This window comes from Schistocerca serialis, chromosome 1, assembly GCF_023864345.2.
Source record: "Schistocerca serialis cubense isolate TAMUIC-IGC-003099 chromosome 1, iqSchSeri2.2, whole genome shotgun sequence".
In the NCBI taxonomy this organism is placed as follows: Eukaryota; Metazoa; Arthropoda; class Insecta; order Orthoptera; family Acrididae; genus Schistocerca; species Schistocerca serialis.
In genome coordinates, this window is record NC_064638.1 from 297167034 (window position 1) to 297193425 (window position 26392).

Consider the following 26392-nt stretch of genomic DNA (forward strand, 5'->3'; position numbering starts at 1 on the left):
CCATCACATTCTGCCTTCTGTATAGACCTGAGTGCACTTCAGTGTGCCCTCTATCTAGTTATAAAACCATGCGATACACCTTCTACAGTTCAGAAATGTAGACCCTATCAGCGAGCACAGGTCTGTATCGTTGGATTTATGGCCAGCGTTGATTGACCTGCCGGAAACATTCTATAAAGTAACTGTTGGTGGAAATGCGTGAAAGGAAGCTTGAAAGTACAGGTAAGCCTCACATTTAAGGCTGTTATCGTATAGCTTAGTTACTCCTTCAATGGTTCACGTCTGTACGAGCATCCTCGGCAGGTGCACTCTGTCGGAATAACGAACAGAGCTCTCACATTTTCCTTTGATGTGCCTAAAATCCCGTCCGCTGCTAATTAAAGTCAAAACAGAAAATCACGTCGTTAGACACCGAATGCCATGAAGTGTAGTCGCTGGCTGTTCCGCGCTACCTGCTGTTGGCTGTGGTTTCCAGCAGCGCCTGCGATGTCTTGTTAATTACTGCCGCCACAGCTAAAGCCCTTCACTGCTCTGGATGTTTTAGCTAGCTGCGGCGACCTGCGTCGGTAATGGGGTGCGTAGCTTAAAACATGACTACTATCCTATGAGAAGCTCTCAGTATATGCCTAGTTAGAGAAACAAGCAATACAAAAGTATAAAATGTTACAAGAATGTGATTGTTGGTTAAATGGTTGCTACGAAACAAGACTCCCTAGAAGTAACACAAATGATTTTTGTCTGAATTTTCGTAGACAAATGAAGAGCTGGAAATGGAGAGACGTGGTATCAGATTGACCAGCGTGAGGTCTAATTTCTCAAATGAAGGTACAGTTGCTTCAAAGTAATCATGGTAATTATGAAAAACTTAGCTATGAGGGAAAATTGAAATATTTTACGAACATCTGCTGCCAGTTATGTAAATAAAGTGTCAAAAATTTCTTCTGCTCAAGACCTACGTATATTACTCATAAAAACGTACTTTGTTGTAGAAACTGTAGTATTCCTCCTTTCATGTCTATAAAATATAACAGATATCAAATTACAGCATAAATCGGAACTTCTCCGTTTTCTCTTGATGAACATACTCTTGATGTTAATATAAATACCCATTGATATTTAAATGTATTATACACTACTGGCCATTAAAACTGCTACACCATCAAGAAAGGCAGATGATAAACGAGTATTCATTGGACAAATATATTATACTAGAACTGACATGTGAATAAATTTTCACATAGATCCTGAGAAATCAGTACCCAGAACAACCACCTCTGGCCGTAATAACGGCCTTGATACGCCTGGGCGTTGAGTCAAACAGAGCTTGGATAGCGTGTACAGGTACAGCTGCCCATGCGGCTTCAGCACGATGCAACAGTTCATCTAGAGTAGTGACTGGCGTATTCTGACGAGCCAGTTGCTCGGCCACCATTGACCAGACGTTTTCAATTGGTGAGAGATCTGAAGAATGTGCTGGCCAGGGCAGCAGTCGAACATTTTCTGTACCCAGAAAGGCCCGTACAGGACCTGCAATATGTGGTCGTGCATTATCCTGCTGAAATGTAGGGTTTCGCAGGGATCAAATGAAGGGTAGAGCCACGGGTCGTAACACATCTGAAATGTAACGTCCACTGTTCAAAGTGCCGTCAATGCGAACAAGAGGTGACCGAGACCTGTAACAAATGGCACCCCATAACATCACGCCGGTGATACGTCACTATGGCGATGACGAATACACGCTTGCAATGTACGTTCACCGCGCTGTCGCCAAACACGGATGCGACCATCATGATGCTGTAAACAGAACCTGGATTCATCAGAAAAAGTGACGTTTTGCCATTCGTACACCCAGGTTCGTCGTTGAGTACACCATCGCAGGCGCTCCTGTCTGTGATTCAGCGTCAAGGGTAACCGCAGACATGGTCTCCGAGCTGATAGTCCATGCTGCTGCAAACGTCGTCGAACTGTTCGTGCAGATGGTTGTTGTCTTGCAAACGTCCCCATCTGTTGATTCAGGGATCGAGACGTGGCTGCACGATACGTTACAGCCATGCGGATAAGATGCCTGTCATCTCGACTGCTAGTGATACGAGGCCGTTGGGATCCAGCACGGCATTTCGTATTACCCTCCTGAATCCACCGATTCCATATTCTGCTACCAGCCAATGGATTTCGACCAAAGCGAGCAGCATTGTCGCGATACGATAAACCGCAATCGCGATAGGCTACAATCCGACCTTTATCAAAGTAGGAAACGTGATGGTACGCATTTCACCTCCTTACACGAGGCATCACAACAACGTTTCACCAGGCAATGCCGATCAACTGCTGTTTGTGTTTGAGAAATCGATTGGAAACTTTCCTCGTGTCAGCACGTTGTAGGTGTCGCCACCGGCGTCAACCTTGTGTGAATGCTCTGAAAAGCTAATCATTTGCATATCACAGCATCTTCTTCCTGTCGGTTAAATTTCGCCTCTGTAGCACGTCATCTTCGTAGTGTAGCAATTTCAATGGCCAGTAGTGTATTTACGCTTTGTGAACAAAATATTAAATTAAAAAAATTGAAAAGAAAGTCATTGTTCCCCGAAATGCTTTGCTCAAATGTAAGAAATAAAATACGAGGGTCGCCCACAAAGTAAGTTCCGTTTCTGTTTCTATCCCCGGCAGCGGTACGATTGCAGTTCCGAGCATGCGCGGCAGTTACTCTGACTCAACGAGAAGACATGTAAGCCATTTTCAGATAGCTGCTGCCGACATGTGTTTCGTAGTGCTTCTTTATAATGTCAGCCGTAATTGAAAATGCCGCCGCGTGTGAAATCAGATCTGTGATTCGTTTTCTAAATGCGAAGGAAATTAAACCAAAGGAAATTCATCGGCAAATCTGCGAGCTTTACAGACAAAATGTTATGAGTGATTCAATGGTTAGAAGATGGATCAGACTGTTCAATGAAGGACGTGATCAAGTGCACGATGAAGAACGAAGTGAACGGCCGTCTGTGGTTACTGATGAAATGGTTCGCACAACTAAGAGAAGATTAAGCACAACCGTAATTTTAAACTTAGTGCCCTTCCTGTGGAAGTTTCGCAAATTTCACGATCAGTAATGCATTAAATTGTTACTGAAAAACTGAAATTTCGAAAACTTTGCTCACGTTGGGTGCCCAAAATTCTTACTGAACAACACAAAAACAACGGATGGTCAGTGCACCTCAGATGTTGACACGTTGCAGTAAATAACGTGATGCTTTCCCTTCTCGGACAGTCATGGGGGATGAAACTTGGGTATCGTACGACACCACTGAAAGAAAACGGCAATCAGTGGAATGGAGGCACGCAGCATACCCAACGAAGGTCAAGCCCAAGCAAATATTGACACCTCGAAGAGTCATGTGCGCCGTTTTTTGGGACAGAAAAGGCATTTTGCTGATCGACTTCCTACCACGAGCTCAAACAATCAATGCACATGGTTACTGTGAGACCATTAAGAAATTGCGCCGCGCAATACAGAACAAGCCCCGACGGTTACTGTCAAAAGGTGTTGTTTTTTTTTTTTTTTTCACGATAATGCACTACCTCACACGGCGAATGTGACCAAAAAACTCTTACGGGAATTTCACTGGGACGCGACTGATCCTCCTCCGTACACGCCGGACCTCGCTCCTAGCGACTTTCATCTCTTCTTACACTTAAAATCTGTCCTTGGTGGTCAACACTTCAACGATGATGACGAGCTGAAAGAACATGGTTGAATACACAGGCGGCAACCTTCTATGAAGAAGGCATACAAAAACTTGTGCCATGCTATGCCAAGTACCTACAAATTTTCGGAAGCTATGTAGAAAAGTAGCTTAACAGTTGTACATTTTTGTTCAGTAAATATTTTTTCTGTATCTGTACACGTTTATTTTATATAACTTACTTTGTGGACATATGTCGTACATTAGAGACACACTAGACACACATCATTTGGTGTATGTGATTTCGAGCTTCAGTCAAAGGTGCGACAGATGTTCTCTAACATATTCCATGTCTTACTTAAGTATTCCATAAATATTTGACTGTTTTTTCCTTAAAAAAATTTTTATTGTTACCTTATTCAGTTTACGGAAGAAGACATGAAAAGCAATTGTGCTGTTTTACTTTACAAAGAACTTCAATACACTCATAATACATAAAATAATTTTTTAATTCCTTCAGTCGCTTTTTACTAATATTCATTAGCAAGACTTGTTTTGGCTACGTTTTGTGCGTCATCATGACCGCTACAGTTGCATTAATCTGAAGATGTTGTCATGGAGTTATTCCTATCAATGTGCTCTCTATGCCAGACAAACAAATTTCCACCTACACACACAGCGAAAAATACTCATTACATTTAAAATTAATGTACATATAACTGCAATGCAAGTGACGACTGCACCATGCCAGCGAAACTAATCGTGTTAATAAATATCTGTATTTAGTGACAGAAGGAATAGAAAATCATCTCTTTCATACGTTTATAATACAGTCGACGACGTCATCCGATTTCATACAAAGTGGATAAATTTAAGCATTCATAGCTACTTGGTTCAAATGGCTCTGAGCACTATGGGACTTAACGTCTGTGGTCATCAGTCCCCTAGAACTTAGAACTGCTTAAACCTAACTAACCTAAGGACATCACACACATCCATGCCCGAGGCAGGATTCAAACCTGCGACCGTAGCAGTCGCGCGGTTCCGGACTGAGCGCCTAGAACCGCTAGACCACCGCGGCCGGCCATAGCTGCTTGAAGCGCTCTTTCAACAACAGATATGAAACAAATTAAGGTTGAAATAGTGAACACCAATATGCCTTTTTACCACTTATAAATTATGTATAAAGAGATCAACCACATTATGCAATTATGGCCACAAATGTTGAGCTTTTATGATCACTGCCGCCAACCAAGGGAGATGAGGCCGAGGTAGTGAACTCGTGTCGTCAGCTACACGCACCCATGTCGACCAAACTCATTTTTAATTTCACCCAGGACTTTCCTTTAAGTCATAGCCTTCTCATACCATAGTATAATAAAAAAGTTGCTTTACCCATCCACCATTCATCCGCTTGGCTTCAGGTTCGGCGTCCAGCTACATTTTGTTTACAACACATTCATCTTCCACTCCAGTCTGTTCCTTCATCCATTTGTTTGCGTTCCTATCTCCTACTACTACCCAGTATGTGCCCCTCCGTGGTTCCCTGCGCAAACCCCAATTTCTATACGATTTTCACACTTAAAGTCCATAATGTTGCACTGCATACGACAAAAATCATTTCCATATATAACTGGTCTCTGTTCTTTCAGTGTGTCTGTTCTTTCAGGCTCGAACTCTTACGGGAATCGACGAAATTCCGCGAGTTAAGAGGTTAATGGGCAAAGGACACTACATTAATAGTGTATGGATAAGTTGAGAATTTGGGTCTGAGGGAAGGCATGCTAGGGTAATCCGTGTAGTTGCGATGGCCACTATGTCCGAAGGATTTAGTGGTCAGAGCACCTGCCTACTAAGCAGGAAACGCCGGTTCGAATATCGGTCCGGCACAAAGTTTCAACTTTCCCCACTGATGTCAATCAAGGTCCTCTCGAATCAATTTCTGTAATGCCTTTGTGTCCCAGAAATTATTTGATTTTGTTTCTCCATTGCACAATGAATGCTACGTATTTCTTTTGAATTTTTTTGTACTTATACTATAGATGTGTAAACTTGAATTTCATGTCGAAATTCCTACAATCCTGTAACGTAAATTATTTAAACCTTCCTTATGCCATTATATGCAACGTCTGGTCGCTTTTACAATGTTTGTTGGAGATTCCAAATAGAAGATTCAATACACAGTTTCAATACAGAACCATTAACTGGTTGTAGAGTAAAAGGAAGCATGTTTCAGCGAGTGGTGTGGTTATTCATCAAATCTAAAGTAGTTGACACACACTAACTACTAACATCAGTAGGCCAGTTCTGAAAACTCCATTTAGTTTACGACACTACATCACAGCATTATTCTTCTGTTTATTTACTTTGCTGATCATTCAGTCGTTATCGTCGAATGTTCTAAATACAAGGATTCAACAACTGTTTCTGCACCTTCAGTGCTATTTTGCAATACTCTCTTTTCGATGCGACGATCACTAATGATTTTTCAAAATAATTCAGCTAATTTCATAATACTGTATCTTCTAGACGATTAAAGCTAGAAACATGTATAGTTTCAGGGACTAACTGTTTAAAAATGAATTTCACTTTGCATTAAGAAGCTTTTCTCTATGCACTTCAACATGTTATTAATTTCTTACATCATTCGTAATATTATCATCAGTTGTTCCTTGTTTTTGATGTTGCTGGGCAACAATCATAGAATATTTTTTAAAGGAGCACACCGCCATTTGACTGTTTTCTTGTTTATTTATGCACAACACAGGTTCCGACTTTTTACGCAGTTTCAAGTATTTGATTTTATTCCTTTAACGTATATTGCAGGACACTTAACATGTTGTCACGCTCAAAATTGGGGACAAATTAAGAAAAAGTTTGGTTAGCCACGAAATTACACGCGTCAAATCAACAGATTTTTCATCTAGCATTTGGTGGGGAGCAAATATTTTTTCTTAATTTATGGCCAAGTTTGAGCGTGACAACGTCTTATGTGTCCTGCAATATACGTTAAGGACATATAACCAAATACTTGAAAATGGCATAAAAGGCCGAAATCTGGGTTGTTCTTAAATAAACAGTAAAACTGTGAAATGGCGCTGTATTTCTAAAAAAAAAAGTAGTTCCATATCTCAGAAAATGATTTCAGCTTTGTTCAAGATGCGTGTGTCAGGGTAATATTGATCTGAAGGATTGAGGTTAACTGAAGCAACTTCAATCTACATTTTCCGAGCGTATCGGAAAAACTTAATACTTTTTATGAGGTGAACCATCACTATTAGGTGCTACACAAAACAAAAAAAATCCACTGAATATTTGTTTCAGCATAAAAGTCATTCCTGGGCCCATGAATTCAGTATCTGAGTTCATGTGAAGAGTTAAGTGCGGCAATCAAATTCTGCCACTTCGGGCGTGACGTTTGTGTGACTCAACTTGAAGCCGACGTTCCCCATCATACATAGCCCAAAACATTACATGTATACCTCCACAGTTCATCATGGTGATACTTCCCTGTGACATCACTCTGACATGCCCCTGCCCAGTTTCGACCGCTGGGGATATCTGTATAGTATTGCATATTTCCACTCAGTATTGGCACATGGAATAACATTCTGGGGTGATTTATTTTCACGAAAGATGATATTCATTGATTAAAACGTGCTGTAAGAATAATGGTTCTCAGCAACAACCATCTTGTGTACATCTCCAAAACGCATTAGGCATTTCGACTATCGCTTCGTTGTATATCAAACAATGGAATGACAAGTACAGACTGGAATACCAACAATATTGTGAAAATAATAGATCGCTGCTCACTGTAAAGAAGACACGTCGAGCAGGAGAGAGGCATGACGAAAAGTCAGTTTACATCAGCTTTCTCCCAAATCCTGCTTCATCAACGAAAAAAACAACACCAACACACATTCACACAATCATATACACAAAAATCATGCACATATAATGATTGTCTCTGGCTGCTGCAGCCAGAATAGGCGAATATGTTGATATTCCAACCTGGACACTCCATTCTTTGATTTTACCTAATGATCTTTCCTCTAACCCACAAACCAGAGAGGTTTTTCTTTGTTTCGCTTTGTGTCCGTTATTACTCTACTTTCCTGTGTTTTTCATTGCCTTCCAAATCACAAACGTTCCGACATCTGAGCCAAACTAGGATCAAGGAGCTCGTCGCCGCACAACACACGGGTGTGTAGCCGCGCTGATTGTTGGTGCACCATGTCATCACCTAAATTCCTCCCACCAATAATTTTATTTGTTTTTACATTTCGTCCCTGTTTAAAAAAGATCCTGTCTAAAACAGCCGGTGATAGTGATCATGTGTGTGTGAGTTATGTGTACATTGCTTCTTTTGTGAAGAAGGCTTTGACCGGAAGCTTATGTGAACAATCTTTTCATCGTGCCTGCCTCTTGTGAGACGCTATCTATCCGCTTCACAGTATAGTAATTCCCTCATTAAGTTTGTTGTAAATAATCAACTGCACTTCAACATGGTTAGACACTAGACTCGCATTCGGGAGGACGACGGTTCAATCCCGCGTCCGGCCATCCTGATTTAGGTTTTCCGTGATTTCCCTAAATCGTTCCAGGCAAATGCCGGGATGGTTCCTTTCAAAGGGCACGGGGCACGGCCGACTCCCTTCCCCGTCCTTCCCTAATCCGATGAGACCGATGACCTCGCTGTCTGGTCTCCTTCCCTAAATAACCCCCCCCCACTTCAACAAGAACAATGATGTACACAATTAAAACACTAGAAGAAAAAATGACGTTCATTCCGCCACATTAAGGCTGTCTTTAGTACAAACAAGGGTTCGCAATGCTGCAATCAAAAATTTTGATCACTTACTCAGTGATATAAAATGACAGACAGTGACGTAAAATTTGAAAGTAAACTGAAAACGTTTCTCTCATCTCCCATTCCACAGAAGACTGTCCATTATCACAGCGTGTCAATGGCGGTGGGTAGGAATTACTGGCTAACATCTGTCTGTCTTTAATTAAAAAAAAGACTAATAAATGATCAGCAGGGAAGCATATGAAAATAGAATGACCTGTTCCACATCACCATAATTTATGGTGTTGATGGTACGTGGAACATGAAACTAACTATCTAACTACTGGTGAATCATGAAGTACCCTATAGGCTTATATACTTCAAAAACCTGAAAATAAAATTCAAAAGTAAATGATACGTGGAACATGAAACTAACTAACTACTGGTATATCTCGAAGCACTCTATAGTCTTACATACTTTAAAAAGCTCAAAATAAAATTTAAAGGTAAAATCAAGCAGATGATCGAATGAGACGTACATTCCAACTACGAATAGTTTAGCTATTCCTGGAAAACTAAGTTAGTACACGTTCGTGCACGTTTGTAGACGTTAGAACACATTAGTACACGTTTATGTACGTTAATGTATATGACGTTTGTCTAGAGAAATAAAAAACACACACAATTTAAAATTGTAAATATATTTGTTTATTCGCTGGGATTAGGTATAAATTGACCGAATATACACCAAAATGGCGAAATTGAGGAAGTACTTGCGTATCTTCTGGTTCACACCGAACAATTTGTACGTGGGAACAAGTATGCAGCAACAAGAGGAATCCGAGATAACGTCGACATCGAAACGAAGGGAATCAGGGAGGTAGTCATTTTTTTCCGTCGAGGCAGTATTATACTGTACGTCTATTAAGGCACGAGTGATATACGCCAGCTGACTACTGTATTTGATGCTTTTCAGGATGACAGAGAACCATTTACCTCTACACTTACTTGCATCTGCGTTAAAGGATAACAGAGAATGGACGAGGAAATCGATTGAGATAGAGCTGTAACGAGGTACGATGTAATGGTTGACTGATTCATTCTAAAGAAGGAGAAATTGATGCAGGTCAATTTTTTTCCAGTGTTCTGTCCGGATGCATCAGTCGCGTGACATAGCCTACGTGCTACTCGTATACAGCCACGTGTTCTGTATGTGGTTTAAAGCGCTGTCTACTTGCGATCATTAACGGTAAACCTGTTGGTCATCAGAGGGCTTCCGTCTCGTATCTGATGAAACTTGGCACATTCCTCTAAACCAACTTTGATTTATGCGATATACTCCATCCCCCCACCCCATCTTGGGTGTAAAATCGAGACTTCAGTGTCATAACTAAATTAGCGATGGGAGCTTGTGAGGCGCTGCAATCCCCGTGCATACAATTGCCCAGGAGATATGCTGTTTACAGAGTTACTGACGGAATGACTTGTAACTTTCATATGTCGGACGCTGGTGCTATGCGTTTATCTGTTTCTTTGTAGGATGTATCCTACGCTATTAACGATCATTTTATATTGGCGTGATGCAGGCATTGTATCGGATGTGAACAGTGGATACTATACGTCTCCGGAAAGCTGTATTGTGATCGTATCACTCACAAGGGGAGACCGCCAATTGTGAAACTCAGATTCGATTCATACTGCGCATAATAAAAAAGCTCATGGCCAGAGGTGTAATGTGGCAAAGCACCAAGATGCACTTCTCAGCCGTTGTCGAGAAAATCGACACTTAAAAGAAACCGTTGCAATGAAATACTCTATACGATAAACAATTTTCTACAGCGTTGTGGTGCAGCAGTAAGCGCTCGGGTTTGTAATCCGAAGGTTGGCGGTTCGAATCTCACGCCATGCAATTTTTTTTTTTTTAGTATTTGCTTTTTGCAATTCATATATATATATATATATATATATATATATATATAAAATTCCTGGCAATCAGTTGCAACAACTATGCATATAATAAGTTGTTGAAAGTCGTTTGTCGTGGAAAAACTGGCGACTTCGAACATCATTATGTTTTCCGCAAACGAAGTTGTATTTCACAAATGTTATTAATTGTCTTCACAATGTTAACCACGTATAGTTAACGGAAGACGTAGAAACGACATTCCGAAACGAATACGTATAGCGTAAGTCAAACGTTCGAATTAGAATAGAAACCCTACGAACACAAATTCGCTGTGGCAGGTATGAAATATAAACTCCGTTACTTGCTCGTTACACTTGAAGGACAGTTGTTGAATGGGCCGAAACGAGCCACCTCATAACAGCGTAGTTGCCTGCTAACTTCGAAAGAAGGTAGATGCGGTCCCTAGCGCAACTTATAACATCGTCGAAAATCAGTGCGGACGGGAGAGGTTTGGTACACCCTGTTAAAGAAACGGAAAAATGGAGGCGGTACAATTGGAGAGCGATCCGCCTTCACCAACATGCATAAGCAATTCATATATATATATATATATATATATATATATATATATACAAAAAAGTTGCATGGCGCGGGATTCGATCCGGCGACCTTCAGATTACGAACCCGAGCGCTTAACGCTGCGCCAGGACGCTCTGGAAAACAATTAACCGTAGAGAGTGTTTCACCGCAACGGTTTCTTTTAACTGTTGATTTTCTCTACAACGGCTGAGAAGTGCATCTTGGTGCTTTGCCACATTACACCTCTGGCCATGAGCTTTTATTATGCGCAGTATGAATCGAATCTGAATTTCACAATTGGCGGCCTCCCCTTGTCAGAGCAAGTGTTTTACGGAAATAGTTTGTTTTTCGTTTTACGGTTCGATAGCATAGTTTATCGTAGAGAAAGCAGGAAGAAAGATGTATGTCATGCGTTTAAAATAAATTTCTGACAATGGAATGTTAACAAGGCTACATTCCATACATCTGATAGATCGGAATCGCATGCTATGTAAAATTATAAACCGCTTTAAGTGCACAACGATTTAGTCTTAGGAGTGCATGTGTTTATGTTCTCTCTCATGCCAATACCTTCAAGGTACAATACTTTAGAGTTGATAGCTTGGTTGATTTACGTAAATATTCGTCGAACTCCATCCGTCTGGATCTCGATCGATTGTAAAAATCATTTGTTTCTTGTTCTTCTTAACTGTCTGCTATTACATCACAGCACTCTGCAATCTGTTACTATACATCGATAAGGAGTGCTGAGCTCCTAGACATGGTCGTCTCTCGAGAAATCTCGTGTACTTGGATGGGCTAAGACTCGGAAAGCTCGATTCATTCACGAGGCGTGGAGTGTAGCGGTCTTCTTCTGATCGCTTGCAGATTAATTCGGTAACCGTGTTGCAGGGCGGGTTGGTCAATGACAGTGTGAGGAGGCTCTTTCACTCTCTAATTTTACCGTAAGACAGCGAGAATGCTCTGTGACTCTCATATGCAGTGAGGTACATCGTAAATTAAGCACTATGCTCGAGGTGTTAGAACTTGTAGAGCACTGTCTTTGATGATTTATGTGTTCGAGAATTAACACTGAATGGACGTACCGAGCAGTCTTCTATCTACATTCGCAATGATACAAAGTAGAGAAGGGGTGGTTTAGCTATGATACTGAAACTGGAGGAGACATGCTGTCATCATTGGCCAGTGTTGGAGTTACTGTAAAATTGCTAAAATTCTTCGCACTATCAACTGTGTTGCTTGTTGTCACAGTACATCGGCGGTATCTTTTCCATCCCATCCGTGCATTGGTGCGCTGTTGGTTAGCACATAATGATTGACTGACAACGCTTGTTTGAGTTGGAGAATGAGTTTTCTTTATGGGTGGCAGCTTCTGGGAGTTGCTAGCAGCGAAACAGAGATTGTGTACATGAGTGCAATATGAGGAAACAGTCGAAAAGGAACGCAGAACCATCAGAGAAGTAAGGGGGCCCGTTGGGTGCACTCGCAGATAATTTAATGACATTTTTCATTTTCTTATAAACGGATGGGTTGAGTACACTAGCCACTTACTTACTAACATTCTTATAAACGGATCACTTGAGTGCGCAAATCAGGACACCCAAAAGTCACACAACGAACTCCACATCATGAAATTCGTTATCATTGCTTTCAAGCTTCATCATTGCCTTATATTATTTAGTTTAATGTCAACATCTTTAAAAAATTTAAAGTGCTCAGCAGCAAACTATAGAAGTACGTGAACAAACCAGCAACTACAGCTTCTGTTGGAATAGAAAGAAAATGAATGTCTACAATTAAAAAATTTTTACAGATGCCATAAAAACCAGCCTACAAAGCGGTATTGAAAGGTAATGAAAAATCTTCAATATTTATTAATGAATCAGGATTAAAATGCTTAATATTAAAATCAAAAAAGAAGAAGCAAAAGCTTTTATAGGTATGAAAATCACTTTACTTTACTTTCAAGGACCCAGTTTCGACTACTTTTTGAAAAGAATTAAATTTTATGTCTTTTTTACCTTTCTAATCCTAACTACTTTTTTCAAGCCTATTAAATTTCTTCCTCTATAAATGGAAGTTGAAAATACAGTACAACAAACGAAAAGAAATATTCCATAACAGAACTGCTTGAAAATAAAGTAAAACCAACCAGCGAATGATTTGGATTATGGCTACTTACACAAAATTTGAATAATAATAATAATCTTGTTATATATATTGGAGATATTATCTATGCAAGTAGAGAATAAAAACCTGTATTGCAAAAAGGTGGTACCTGTGAAAGAAGGTTTAGTGAGGATTTTATAGTGCAAGGTTGCCCAAATGATCACAAAGAAAGCTGCTATGTTAATGGAGAATTCAAAGATTTTTATATTTACCAGGGCTTCGAATGTAATAAAATAGTTTGTGGCAAAGAGTTTAAATGTTGATTTTCGAACGTATAAAGGCTTTTGCTTCTTCTTTTTTGATTTTAATATTAAGAATTTTAATCCTGATTCACTAATAAATATTGAAGGTTTTTCATTACCTTTCAATACCCCTTTTTAGGTTGGTTTTTTTGGCACCTGTAATTTTTTTTAAATTGTAGACATTCTGTTTCTTCCTCTTCCAATTGAAGCTGTAGTTGTTGGATTGTTCATTTACTTCTATAGCTTGCTGTTGAGCACCTTTCAATTTTTTAAAGAAGTTGACATTAAACTAAATAATATAAAGCAATGATGAAGCTTAAAAGCAATGATAACGAATTTCATGATGTGGAGTTCGTTGAGTGACTTTTGGGTGTTTTGGTTTGCGCACTCAAGTTATCCGTTTATAAGAATGCTAGTAAGTAAGTGGCTAGTGTGCTCATCCTATCCGTTTATAAGAAAATGAAAAATGTCATTAAATTATCTGCGAGTGCAACCAGTGAGCCTACTTACTATTCATCAGCTTTTCTGTTAGTGGGAGAGGCGAGTCTAAATGTAGAGCTCGTGAATTACCTTTGGACTGTAGTTAGAAAACCTATGACAACGCCATAAAACTCTTCCAGATTGCTTTAATTGTAACTGTCTTTTGTATATAATCAGCCCATGTGTTTCGTGTTATGCTTTCCACCGTAAGAATGTGATTTACACCAGTGCAACATCTAGTTTCATGGGAAAGGCTGTGGATCAGAACTTCTTAATGTCAGTTTAGATCCTGTCAAAGGTCTCAAAGTCATGCAGATAAAAGGAAATGTTTGGCATTGTACAAAAGCGTATTAGAAAACAGTGTCGAGACAGAATGTGGTACGAACACCGTAGAATTATCTACCTGGGGGCGGTTTGAGGGAGTCGCAAATACTGCTTACATACAACATTCCTTAGCCGAATCACTTTCAAAATGCAGTAATTTTATCCGGAGGGTGCATCGTAGGCTTACACACTCCTACGATCACCGTCGCGTCACTTGTCCATAAAAAAACCACCTCATTCAGAGGTTATGTCGTGCCTCCATTTGTAAAGCGGGTATAGCTTTTAACATGGATTCTTGTGTGCACTTGTAGTACCAAAATCGCTTGTGACACTAACAAGCAGTAGTTGTTGCAATTGGTTTTTTTAACATGTTTCTGATTACATCTCTCTTTCTAAGACACAGTGGTAGCACTCGCAGGAAGAAATCTAAAAGACATGCAAACCCATCGTTGATTTTCGGTCAGTATTATTTCGTATCGTAGGCCATCAGCTATTGACGAAGTATTATACTTAGTAGTAGGTGCTACATGATATTTTCGCATTTGAGCATCAGGTTTATAAAGTATGTGTTTGTGTAAAGGAAATGACTATGTCCAGACATAAGGAATGTACATATATTTCCATTTCCAGAGCCACAGCCTTCAGCAGGGTGTATTTCCGACACTTCGCTCGTTGTCGAATGCCGTTCAATTGAGACCGCGATTGCAACATTTAATTGTAAGTATAATGACAAAATATATACACTCCTGGAAATGGAAAAAAGAACACATTGACACCGGTGTGTCAGACCCACCATACTTGCTCCGGACACTGCGAGAGGGCTGTACAAGCAATGATCACACGCACGGCACAGCGGACACACCAGGAACCGCGGTGTTGGCCGTCGAATGGCGCTAGCTGCGCAGCATTTGTGCACCGCCGCCGTCAGTGTCAGCCAGTTTGCAGTGGCATACGGAGCTCCATCGCAGTCTTTAACACTGGTAGCATGCCGCGACAGTGTGGACGTGAACCGTATGTGCAGTTGACGGACTTTGAGCGAGGGCGTATAGTGGGCATGCGGGAGGCCGGGTGGACGTACCGCCGAATTGCTCAACACGTGGGGCGTGAGGTCTCCACAGTACATCGATGTTGTCGCCAGTGGTCGGCGGAAGGTGCACGTGCCCGTCGACCTGGGACCGGACCGCAGCGACGCACGGATGCACGCCAAGACCGTAGGATCCTACGCAGTGCCGTAGGGGACCGCACCGCCACTTCCCAGCAAATTAGGGACACTGTTGCTCCTGGGGTATCGGCGAGGACCATTCGCAACCGTCTCCATGAAGCTGGGCTACGGTCCCGCACACCGTTAGGCCGTCTTCCGCTCACGCCCCAACATCGTGCAGCCCGCCTCCAGTGGTGTCGCGACAGGCGTGAATGGAGGGACGAATGGAGACGTGTCGTCTTCAGCGATGAGAGTCGCTTCTGCCTTGGTGCCAATGATGGTCGTATGCGTCTCTGGCGCCGTGCAGGTGAGTGCCACAATCAGGACTGCATACGACCGAGGCACACAGGGCCAACACCCGGCATCATGGTGTGGGGAGCGATCTCCTACACTGGCCGTACACCACTGGTGATCGTCGAGGGGACACTGAATAGTGCACGGTACATCCAAACCGTCATCGAACCCATCGTTCTACCATTCCTAGACCGGCAAGGGAACTTGCTGTTCCAACAGGACAATGCACGTCCGCATGTATCCCGTGCCATCCAACGTGCTCTAGAAGGTGTAAGTCAACTACTCTGGCCAGCAAGATCTCCGGATCTGTCCCCCATTGAGCATGTTTGGGACTGGATGAAGCGTCGTCTCACGCGGTCTGCACGTCCAGCACGAACGCTGGTCCAACTGAGGCGCCAGGTGGAAATGGCATGGTAAGCCGTTCCACAGGACTACATCCAGCATCTCTACGATCGTCTCCATGGGAGAATAGCAGCCTACATTGCTGCGAAAGGTGGATATACACTGTACTAGTGCCGACATTGTGCATGCTCTGTTGGCTGTGTCTATGTGCCTGTGGTTCTGTCAGTGTGATCATGTGATGTATCTGACCCCAGGAATGTGTCAATAAAGTTTCCCCTTCCTGGGACAATGACTTCACGGTGTTCTTATTTCAATTTCCAGGAGTGTATGTAACCGGTTTCCGTGTATGCATAGCCTGTGGTGGAAATGATTCACGTTTCCCATTAACAGCATCATCCGTCCGAATCAAAGGCCTGTTGGAATGTATCTGAGTTAACTTTGCCATCCTCTAGACGACCGAACAGCGAGCTAATACTTAGTATGTGTTGGATAGCTTTCGTGATAAAGTGGAAATTTGAGAATGAATATGGAGGTGCGTTTGCGTTGGACTGTTATTCCCTCCCACGTAAATTGTTCGGCTGATTGGTTCTGCACATTTCGCGCCTTTATTTAGTTGAGAGAAGATCGATTGTGGGGGGTGTGCATCTAGCAGGTGAAAGAGATGTTTCCTTGTTCTCCAAACTTGAGAAACACCTTAGTTGGGCTGTAAATTATAGGTATGATTTGGAATCTGTTACATCAGTGAGTTTGGTATTCATGGGTGGAAATATCATTTTTGTTCTGTTTCTTTCTAGTTACTCAGTGGTCTAGAGCACACTTCACCTAGCTAATATCTCTGGTTTGTAGAGAAATAATTTCCAGTCTATATCTTTGGAATTATGTTACGTGAGCGATCAGGAGGCTACTGCTGTGTGCTTGATATCGAGAAGTATTACTAAAATGATATAGTGTTATGATAAACCATGTGAAAATACTTGTGTTGTTCTATTCAAGCTCCTGTCAACAGTGGGAGAGTAGTGTAATTGAGTAAGAGTCTTTCCATTGACGATATGTGTGGCACTTTGTGAGGTTTCGTTGTCAGTGCAATATGTTGATCAGGGTAAAATAAGCGCTGAAAGTTTCGTCTGCAGAAGGAAAAAAGGCGGACGGTGCTTCGATACCACCGGAATCAGTAATTCGGCGGGTAAATTCATTAAGAGCCGATCATAATGTTCGATTCATTCACATCCTTTGTGCTGGGATATATGAGCCTCTACATAGCGGGGCGAACATTTGTGTATGTTGAGAGCAGGAAGGCTAACACGTTAAGAGCGCTGGGAAGAGTGCATTCGATGTTATTCTGCGCTATTTTCGTAAACAGGTTCTATTAGGGCAAGAATTTCCATGCATACAAGCTGCGACATCTAGAAAACGAGCGTTAACTACACTCCTGGAAATTGAAATAAGAACACCGTGAATTCATTGTCCCAGGAAGGGGAAACTTTATTGACACATTCCTGGGGTCAGATACATCACATGATCACACTGACAGAACCACAGGCACATAGACACAGGCAACAGAGCATGCACAATGTCGGCACTAGTACAGTGTATATCCACCTTTCGCAGCAGTGCAGGTTGCTATTCTCCCATGGAGACGATCGTAGAGATGCTGGATGTAGTCCTGTGGAACGGCTTGCCATGCCATTTCCACCTGGCGCCTCAGTTGGACCAGCGTTCGTGCTGGACGTGCAGACCGCGTGAGACGACGCTTCATCCAGTCCCAAACATGCTCAATGGGGGACAGATCCGGAGATCTTGCTGGCCAGGGTAGTTGACTTACACCTTCTAGAGCACGTTGGGTGGCACGGGATACATGCGGACGTGCATTGTCCTGTTGGAACAGCAAGTTCCCTTGCCGGTCTAGGAATGGTAGAACGATGGGTTCGATGACGGTTTGGATGTACCGTGCACTATTCAGTGTCCCCTCGACGATCACCAGTGGTGTACGGCCAGTGTAGGAGATCGCTCCCCACACCATGATGCCGGATGTTGGCCCTGTGTGCCTCGGTCGTATGCAGTCCTGATTGTGGCGCTCACCTGCACGGCGCCAAACACGCATACGACCATCATTGGCACCAAGGCAGAAGCGACTCTCATCGCTGAAGACGACACGTCTCCATTCGTCCCTCCATTCACGCCTGTCGCGACACCACTGGAGGCGGGCTGCACGATGTTGGGGCGTGAGCGGAAGACGGCCTAACGGTGTGCGGGACCGTAGCCCAGCTTCATGGAGACGGTTGCGAATGGTCCTCGCCGATGCCCCAGGAGCAACAGTGTCCCTAATTTGCTGGGAAGTGGCGGTGCGGTCCCCTACGGCACTGCGTAGGATCCTACGGTCTTGGCATGCATCCGTGCGTCACTGCGGTCCGGTCCCAGGTCGACGGGCACGTGCACCTTCCGCCGACCACTGGCGACAACATCGATGTACTGTGGAGACCTCACGTCCCACGTGTTGAGCAATTCGGCGGTACGTCCACCCGGCCTCCCGCATGCCCACTATACGCCCTCGCTCAAAGTCCGTCAACTGCACATACGGTTCACGTCCACGCTGTCGCGGCATGCTACCAGTGTTAAAGACTGCGATGGAGCTCCGTATGCCACGGCAAAATGGCTGACACTGAAGGCGGCGGTGCACAAATGCTGCGCAGCTAGCGCCATTCGACGGCCAACACCGCGGTTCCTGGTGTGTCCGCTGTGCCGTGCGTGTGATGATTGCTTGTACAGCCCTCTCGCAGTGTCCGGAGCAAGTGTGGTGGGTCTGACACACCGGTGTCAATGTGTTCTTTTTTCCATTTCCAGGAGTGTATTTCTGGGCACTGTAGAATTCCTGAGAGGTCTACTTGGATGCTACTTTTCACAAAGCCATGTGACGTAAGAATAACATTGACAATCTTTTAGATGGCAAGTCGCCACGTGGACATTTCATGGTCAGGTGTCAGTCATGCTGGGGCGGCTACGCACAGCTGAACAAACTTTGTATGTTCTGTTAGGTGGGAGGTGGCCTGTGCTATTCTGTCATCAATGGTAAAGACAAGCGCTGTCTGGAGATGTCTCGCATATGGGGACTACGCGTTGGAGTTCTGTGATGTCGCTATAACAGTGGCTGTATACTTGGAAATAGAGGAAACTTTCACCTGTGTCAGGTGGCAGCTCGCAGCTGCGATCCCCCCCCCCCCCCCCTCAACACATCAGCACCTGTGTTGTCTAGGTGAACGCGTTATTGGATAGGATTTTCTCTGGTATCAAGTATGAAAGGGATGTCGCCACCTCATACCTGAGGGCACCCGTGTGTAGTTTGACAGCTGACCGCCACGTCACTTTGTGGGGTTACCGCTAACCTCCTGTGCGCTCCCCTGGGCAGGGGGGTGGCGGACGGTGTCTGCGCACATTGATTGCATGCCTGTTGAATTATTTGATGAGCAGGTCTGTAAGCTGAGCTGTGCATTATTTTGGCAGTTTACAAGTACTGAGCATGTCTACACATCACTCTGCTGAATTATTTAGGAGGGGTCTGCATGTCTGTACTGAAATTGTTCCGGTGTCTGGAGAGCATTATTTAGGAGTAGTTTACTGATTTGTGGGCTGTGTGGCGTGACCCAGGCATGTCAGAGCATGAGTTTTGTATCAGTGTGGTAAATATACTCCATCCCAAAAGAAAATGTTCGAAAATAAAAAGAGTATACTCCTTCCTTACTCTCCCCAGCAGCCAGCAGGAAGTTTCATATCAGCGCACACTCCATTACAGAGTGAAAATCTCTTTCTCGATTAGCAAGCGTGTTTGCAGAACATTTTACATGGATTATTATTTTGCCAATCTACGAGTTGTTGTTTGGCTCTATGGACGTAAATATATTGCATTATTTACGACTGGTTTGCACGTCTGTGGGCTGTGCAATGCGTTATTTTGACAGTTTACAATCAGCACACACATATGTAGAGCGCTATACATTTATTTAGGAGAAGTTTGCAGGTCTGTATGCTGTGTGGTATGTCAGAGCGTGTGTTCTGTATCACTGTGATAAATATACTCCATAAGTAAATTTTTCCAAAATAAATAAAATACATTCCTTCCTCTCCCCAGCAGCCCAGTGCAGGCTGATTCCTTTTCTATCACTTGAGCCTTGTCCTGCAGTTACACATGGTCAGCCATCGTTAATCGGATTTGGCACGTTAATGTTTAAGGGGGTGGCCAGATGCCCTTCCTGCCGCCATCCCATACCCCCAGGGACGGAATTAGTGTACCCCCAACTGTCTGTGTCGAGTGTAAACCATGGAATAGTGTGAACGTGTTCAGATGTCTGTGAGCCATGTAACTGAGGTGGAACATGGGGACCAGCCTAGTATTCACGTAGCGGGGTGTGGAAAACCGCCTAAAAACCACATCCAGGCTGGCCAGCACTCCGGCCCTTGTCGTTAATCCGCCAGGCGGATTCGATCTGTGGCCAGCGCGCCTACCCGAGTCTAGGAAGCAACACGTTAGTGTTCTCAGCTACCCTGGCGGGTCAGTGCAGGCTGAGTCCATTTCCCACAATTTCGTAGGTAGACGTGGCAGTTGGGTCACTTAGGTTAATGGAGGTGAGCTTTGTTTTGCACAGTTTTGTTGTGTTGGTAGAGAAACCCCATGTGAACTTTCTTTACCAGCAAAATTCAAACTTGGCGCCAGTTCCTAGGAAGAAGTGGCAGTCAGGTGACTTACATTAGTGGGGGTAGCCCAAGTGACCTATCTTACCGCGATTTTCTTAGGTTAGTTGAGGTAACCATGGTGTGAGGCATTATCCTGCTGGAATTTCAACTTCCCGCAATTTTACTGAGGGAGTGGGGGGAGTGGCACCTTCCCACCAAAATTAAAACTTCCTCACCAAAAGACGCTATCTTGAATGACGTCATGGCTGCCATCTTGGATGATGTCATGCACTGTTGCCAAGTCTACACACTGCAATATTGGATGACGTCATCGCCGCCATCTTGTATTCATCTGGCAACAATGCAGAGTGGCTCAGTATCTGCTTTGTCCCAATACTGCCGTTTCTTCAAAATACTTGAATATGTGATATGTCACAGCAATCTTTAGGCAGACAGCAGTTTTCAACTGCGCTGACTCCTAGATGAGCAAGATGACCAATTACGCCTGAACTCTATGTTGTGGGGAGGTCATGTCTTTGCTTGACACTCTTCATATAGGTAACCATAACTATTTGTTACGTTATGACTGGAAGACTACATAAGCATTGGGAAGCATCTCTTAAAACAAATGTATTCGTATTTACAAATATATTTCAGAAAGTTAATTGCATCTAGTTTAAAGAACATGTCAAAGGCGTAGTATTTCACGATAGAGCTAGATTTTGACGGAATCTAGGCCAACATTCACAACTGCTGTTTAATTCATATACCATTCGCTCTTAAATTTTCCTTCGGTAACAACTTCGTAATTTCGTATGCCAGTGAAGTGCAACCATTTTTATTTAAATCATGCTTTAAGACAGAACAAACACAAACCCACAAAAAATCTCTGGTTTTATTTTGAGATCGTTACGCACGTAACCCTGTGCCTGAGACCTGGTGGAGACGCTGCAACAAGGTTCTGATTACTGGAGGGAGGTCGGCACAGCAGCAGGCTAATGAGACTTCACTTGCTGGAGCCACGTGGAGGACACCGCGGCCGCAAACACAGCGCAATTTCCCGTTCAAAGCTCCTAGGGTCGTAGTCAGCTAGTCAGATTATCCAAGTCTAGCTGCAGAGCCTCACTGGCTACCCGCGTGGTCTCAGGCGCCTTGCCACAGTTCGGGCTGCTCCTCCCGTCGGAGGTTCGAGTCCTCCATCGGTGACGGGTGTGTGTGTTGTCCTAAGCATAAGTTAGCTTAAGCTAGATTACGTAGTGTGTAAGCCTAGGGATGACCTCAGCAGTTTGATTCCACAGGAACTTCTCACAAATTTCCTAATTAGCTGCAGAACTACGAATACGGCATGTGTAAAAGGTCGAAGACAGCAGCTTAGAGAGCGATGGATTTATCGTAACCTGTTATTTTCAGTGAAAAAGACGAAATCTCAAATGGAATGTAGGGGTGGCCGGGGTGGAATGGACTACAGGGCAGAATTGTACCGGTGATCTAATTTCGTCTAGAGGCCCTAGCGTTCAATCAGACTGACGTTTACCAAAATAGAATCCTTTATGGTTTGGTAAGGTTGCAACTCGACAGCTACGTAGTTTTCCTATAAAAGCCAGCGAATTCGCTGTTCTCTTTTAAGGGGGATAGGAATTCAAATGGGCCGACTTGGAGCAGGAGAGCCACCACATGACACACTAATTTTCACTCTCTATACTTTTACAAATTCATAAAACTTTGTCAACATGACCAGGAAGAATTCAGGATTCACACTCGTAGCAATGGAAGTTCAAAAACATAACAAAATAATTTTTTTTACTTGTGAAATTTCATCATTTTATAACTTATTATTGGCTGCATTTGTTGCTATAGGTACATTTTTCTTCATAAGTACGAGAGATTCTTCGATGAATTTTTCACAGCATACAAACCATACTTACAAGTGTATGAAACTCAGAATTTATTTAATTAATGAAACAATAAATGAGCGGTTACATTTTAAATTTCATGTTTAGAAAAAACTCAAATTTTATGGTTAATTATCTCAATTTTTAGCACAGTTTTCAATACATTTGGAAAATTCTAGAGTTTCATACACCTGTAAGTATTGTTTATATGCTGTGCAAAATTCGTCGAAGAATCTGTCTTACTTATGGAGAAAAGTGTACCTATAGCAACGAATGCAGCCAATAGTAATTGAAAAAATGGTGACGTTTCACATGAAAAAGAAAAATATATTTTGTTATATTTTAGAACTTCCCCTGATATGAGCGTGAATCCTGAACCCTTCCTGGTCATGCTGACAAAGTTTTATGAATTTATTTGTGAAAGTATAGACAGTGGAAATTAAAATGTCCTGTGGTACCACTCCTGCTCCAGGTCGGCCAGTTTGACGTCGTAACCCCCTTAAATTACAGGACCATTTCCAACTAAGGTAAGTCTGTCATGGTTTTTTCTTCACAACCAGCGGTTAGTCCACGTAAATAAGCATGTTCTTAGCTGTCATTGTGTACAATGCTATTGGGAAAACGTTGGTCACAGAGGTTACTGAATATTTTCTCAATAGGTATGCGTTTGTGGCTGAATGGTCTGTTGGTATAGTCCGTTCCTTCCTGTCACCTTTTATTCTTCATTTGACGAATTCTGCAAAAAAATCTACAAGAAGCGGTCAAAATATACATGCAAGCTAAAGAAGCTGAAGAGAGGACAGCAGAGATCAGCCTGCTAACTCGAGAAAAGAAAAAGGAAGTGGAAGGGGAAGGTCTTCGATCAAAGAAGAGGAAGACAAAAGAAAGAAAAAGAATTGCCTTTACAGAACATCAAACATTCGTTGAAGACGGAGGTCCTGCATATATATATAATGCAAGTAATTATATTCCACCTCAACTGAGGGATGGTTTGCATGATAGAATGCAAAGAGTGGGGTCATAACTCGTGGGCTGACTTGGTTAGTCAGTACGATGCAGCTCATATTATTTGTAAGGTTTGTCATCGAAAAAGAAAAAGAAACAAAAAGGGCAGGAAAGGACTTTCTGTGTCTGCTGATATAACAAACTAAAAACAGTTGAACTTTTTTATAACAACATCGCTTACAACGACGACTCGGCTATAACGTTGTGATTTCTGTGGTACGGCCATATTCCTCGTAAGGTAAATACTTATCACCTTTGCTTCATACGACAAAAGTATATTCATACACCTCGTATATAACACCACTTTCAGCCTCATTTGGCAACAAGATTTTCTGTGAGTCAATGTACTGTAGAGGGAAATCTGTTGTAATATGGCAACGTGGTATGTTTTTCTCTCTGCCCTTCCGTCAACAATAGATGTAGTACATACTCCTCACCTCGTTGCTACCTTAGCGCATTCACACTATAGTACGCTCATAACCTCGGGGTTGGGCGCCCGTAAGCCCTTTCCGTACTATAGTAGGGGCGACAACGAAAGAGCTCGTCAGCAGTACATGTGATGTCAGTTTCCTTAACAACTTGTTACGAAGTGCACGCATTTTGGAACAGCATGGCCATTAAAATAAGTTTTAACGGTGAAAGAAAAAGTGAAACTGATTCGTGAAATCGAGAATGGAGCTAAAAAGGTTGACGTCGTAAATTCCACAGTCCAAACTGTAGAGAAGGACAAGGATAAAATTGTTACTGCATTTCACTGAGCAGTTACGAAAAGCTGAACGGGGTGATATGGATGAAGAGCTGCTTAAGTGATTTAAGCAACAGAGAAGCATCAATGTACTGTAACATCCACGTGATAAATTTTAGCTACAGTGCGACGAGAGGAAATTATGCCTTTAACAGTTATAAACATTATCTATCCGACATATAAAAAAACAGTGAAATAAATGTTAATTATTTATATAATATTTTATGATGTGATCGGACATATCGATGTGTATCATACAAAGACAATGATAATTGTAAATTACTTTTATGATCTGCGTTTGTCTTTTTTTGTTTTTAACTTTGTAGGTTCATGACGCAAGACGCATATCAAACTGAGGTCTGTTAAGAAATTGCAATTATTTGTTAATTATTACTTGAGAATAGAGTTCATTCTTATTATAAATATGTGTGAATAATTATTTGTAACTTCAATTCCTCTCTCAGTAAGCATTATCTGTGTTAATTATTTCTTTCCCCTGCAAAGAGCGCAGCCATTGATGATAGTGATTTGTATCGCGTTTTTTGTCTATGTTTTCCTTAGAAAAAAATCAAATGTTTGCTTGATGAAGTCTAAATAGTGCACAATACGAAAGTAAAGTTTAATAAGCATTTCAAATACCTACTTATCCTATTTGCCCTAACAATATAAAGTCTCTATGAATTGTCTGCCACCATCTTAACAATTATCTCAGCGGCAAATTCAAATTACGCAACTCTGCAGACATAAATGCCGAAGGTAATACAAATGTGTAAAAATAAATGTGCACCGTTGGTCCCGAACTCATTTTAATGAAAATAATTTGAATCAGATTGGTTCTTTAAAAAGAGTGCTCATAGCACGATCGTTATAACAAACTTTTGTAGCTGATGTATGGAGCCTAAATTAACTAAGGACGAGTTGCGGAGAATATTGTTTCGGGTAACATACGTGAGTGTTGTGCGCGGCTGATACTCGGTGGTTTTAATGATCATTTTGCTGAAGATAACTGTTTCCATCATAATCAATAGTTGTATAGAATCTGCTGTATGAAGTGTGATTTAGTGACACCTAAACAACTTACAGACAACACTTAAACACGACGTTAACTTGGAGTTCTTTAGCAACTTGACCAAATCTTTAGCCGGGAGAAAAATTATTTAGTCATTACTCGATGTAATAAAATAAGATTATCATTTCCATTTACAAATTAATAAAACACCAAACCACCGAATAACACAACGAACGCCACAGTACCCATTAGTGGACCTCTACATACCGTGAAAGCGGAAGAATTTGCCGAGAAATTGAAAGAGGAAGAATTTGGGTGCAGCAGTGGCTGAACTGACAGCTTCAAGCAAAGTCAGGGCATTGCTTCTGGCGAAGTTAGCGGTGAAGCCAACAGTGTCAATACCGAAAAATCCAACAATGACTGACTATCGTGTGGCCTACAATGCGAGAAGGACATGCAGCCTGTGACATCTTTAATGTAGACAAGACTGGCATTTTCTTTAAATTGACACCTGACAGAAATTCAAGGGTGAAAATGCGTTGGTGACAAGTTTTCTAAAGAACGAATAACAGTGTGGCTTGTTCTAACACACATGGAACTGAGAAGAAAAAATTGTCCGTGATAGATAAATCAAAATATCATAGGTGTTTTCAGTATGTAAAATATCTGCTGCAATGCTAATAAAAAGTTCTGAATTACATCCGAACTCTTTGAAGATGACACTGTTTGTTTTGTTGATAACTATCAAGCACATCCAGCGCTCTCTGCTCCGAACAATAATAAGCTTGTCTTTCTTATTACTGAAAATGGTACACAGCATTGAGAAAAAGCTGGATGATTCTATTACAGTGATGGATGCGATCAGATGCATTACCAAAGCTTGGAGCCGTGTCACAGTCCTAACCATCAAGAACTGTTTCCGTCATACGGGAATCACATCTGAAGGAACAAATGCCACCGAAACTGAAGACACATTCGACAACACTGATGATCTGCTTCTACCTGCACTGCTGCCAGATATCCAATGCGCCACTCTCAGTCAGTGCGTCTGTGAAATATATGCAACAATA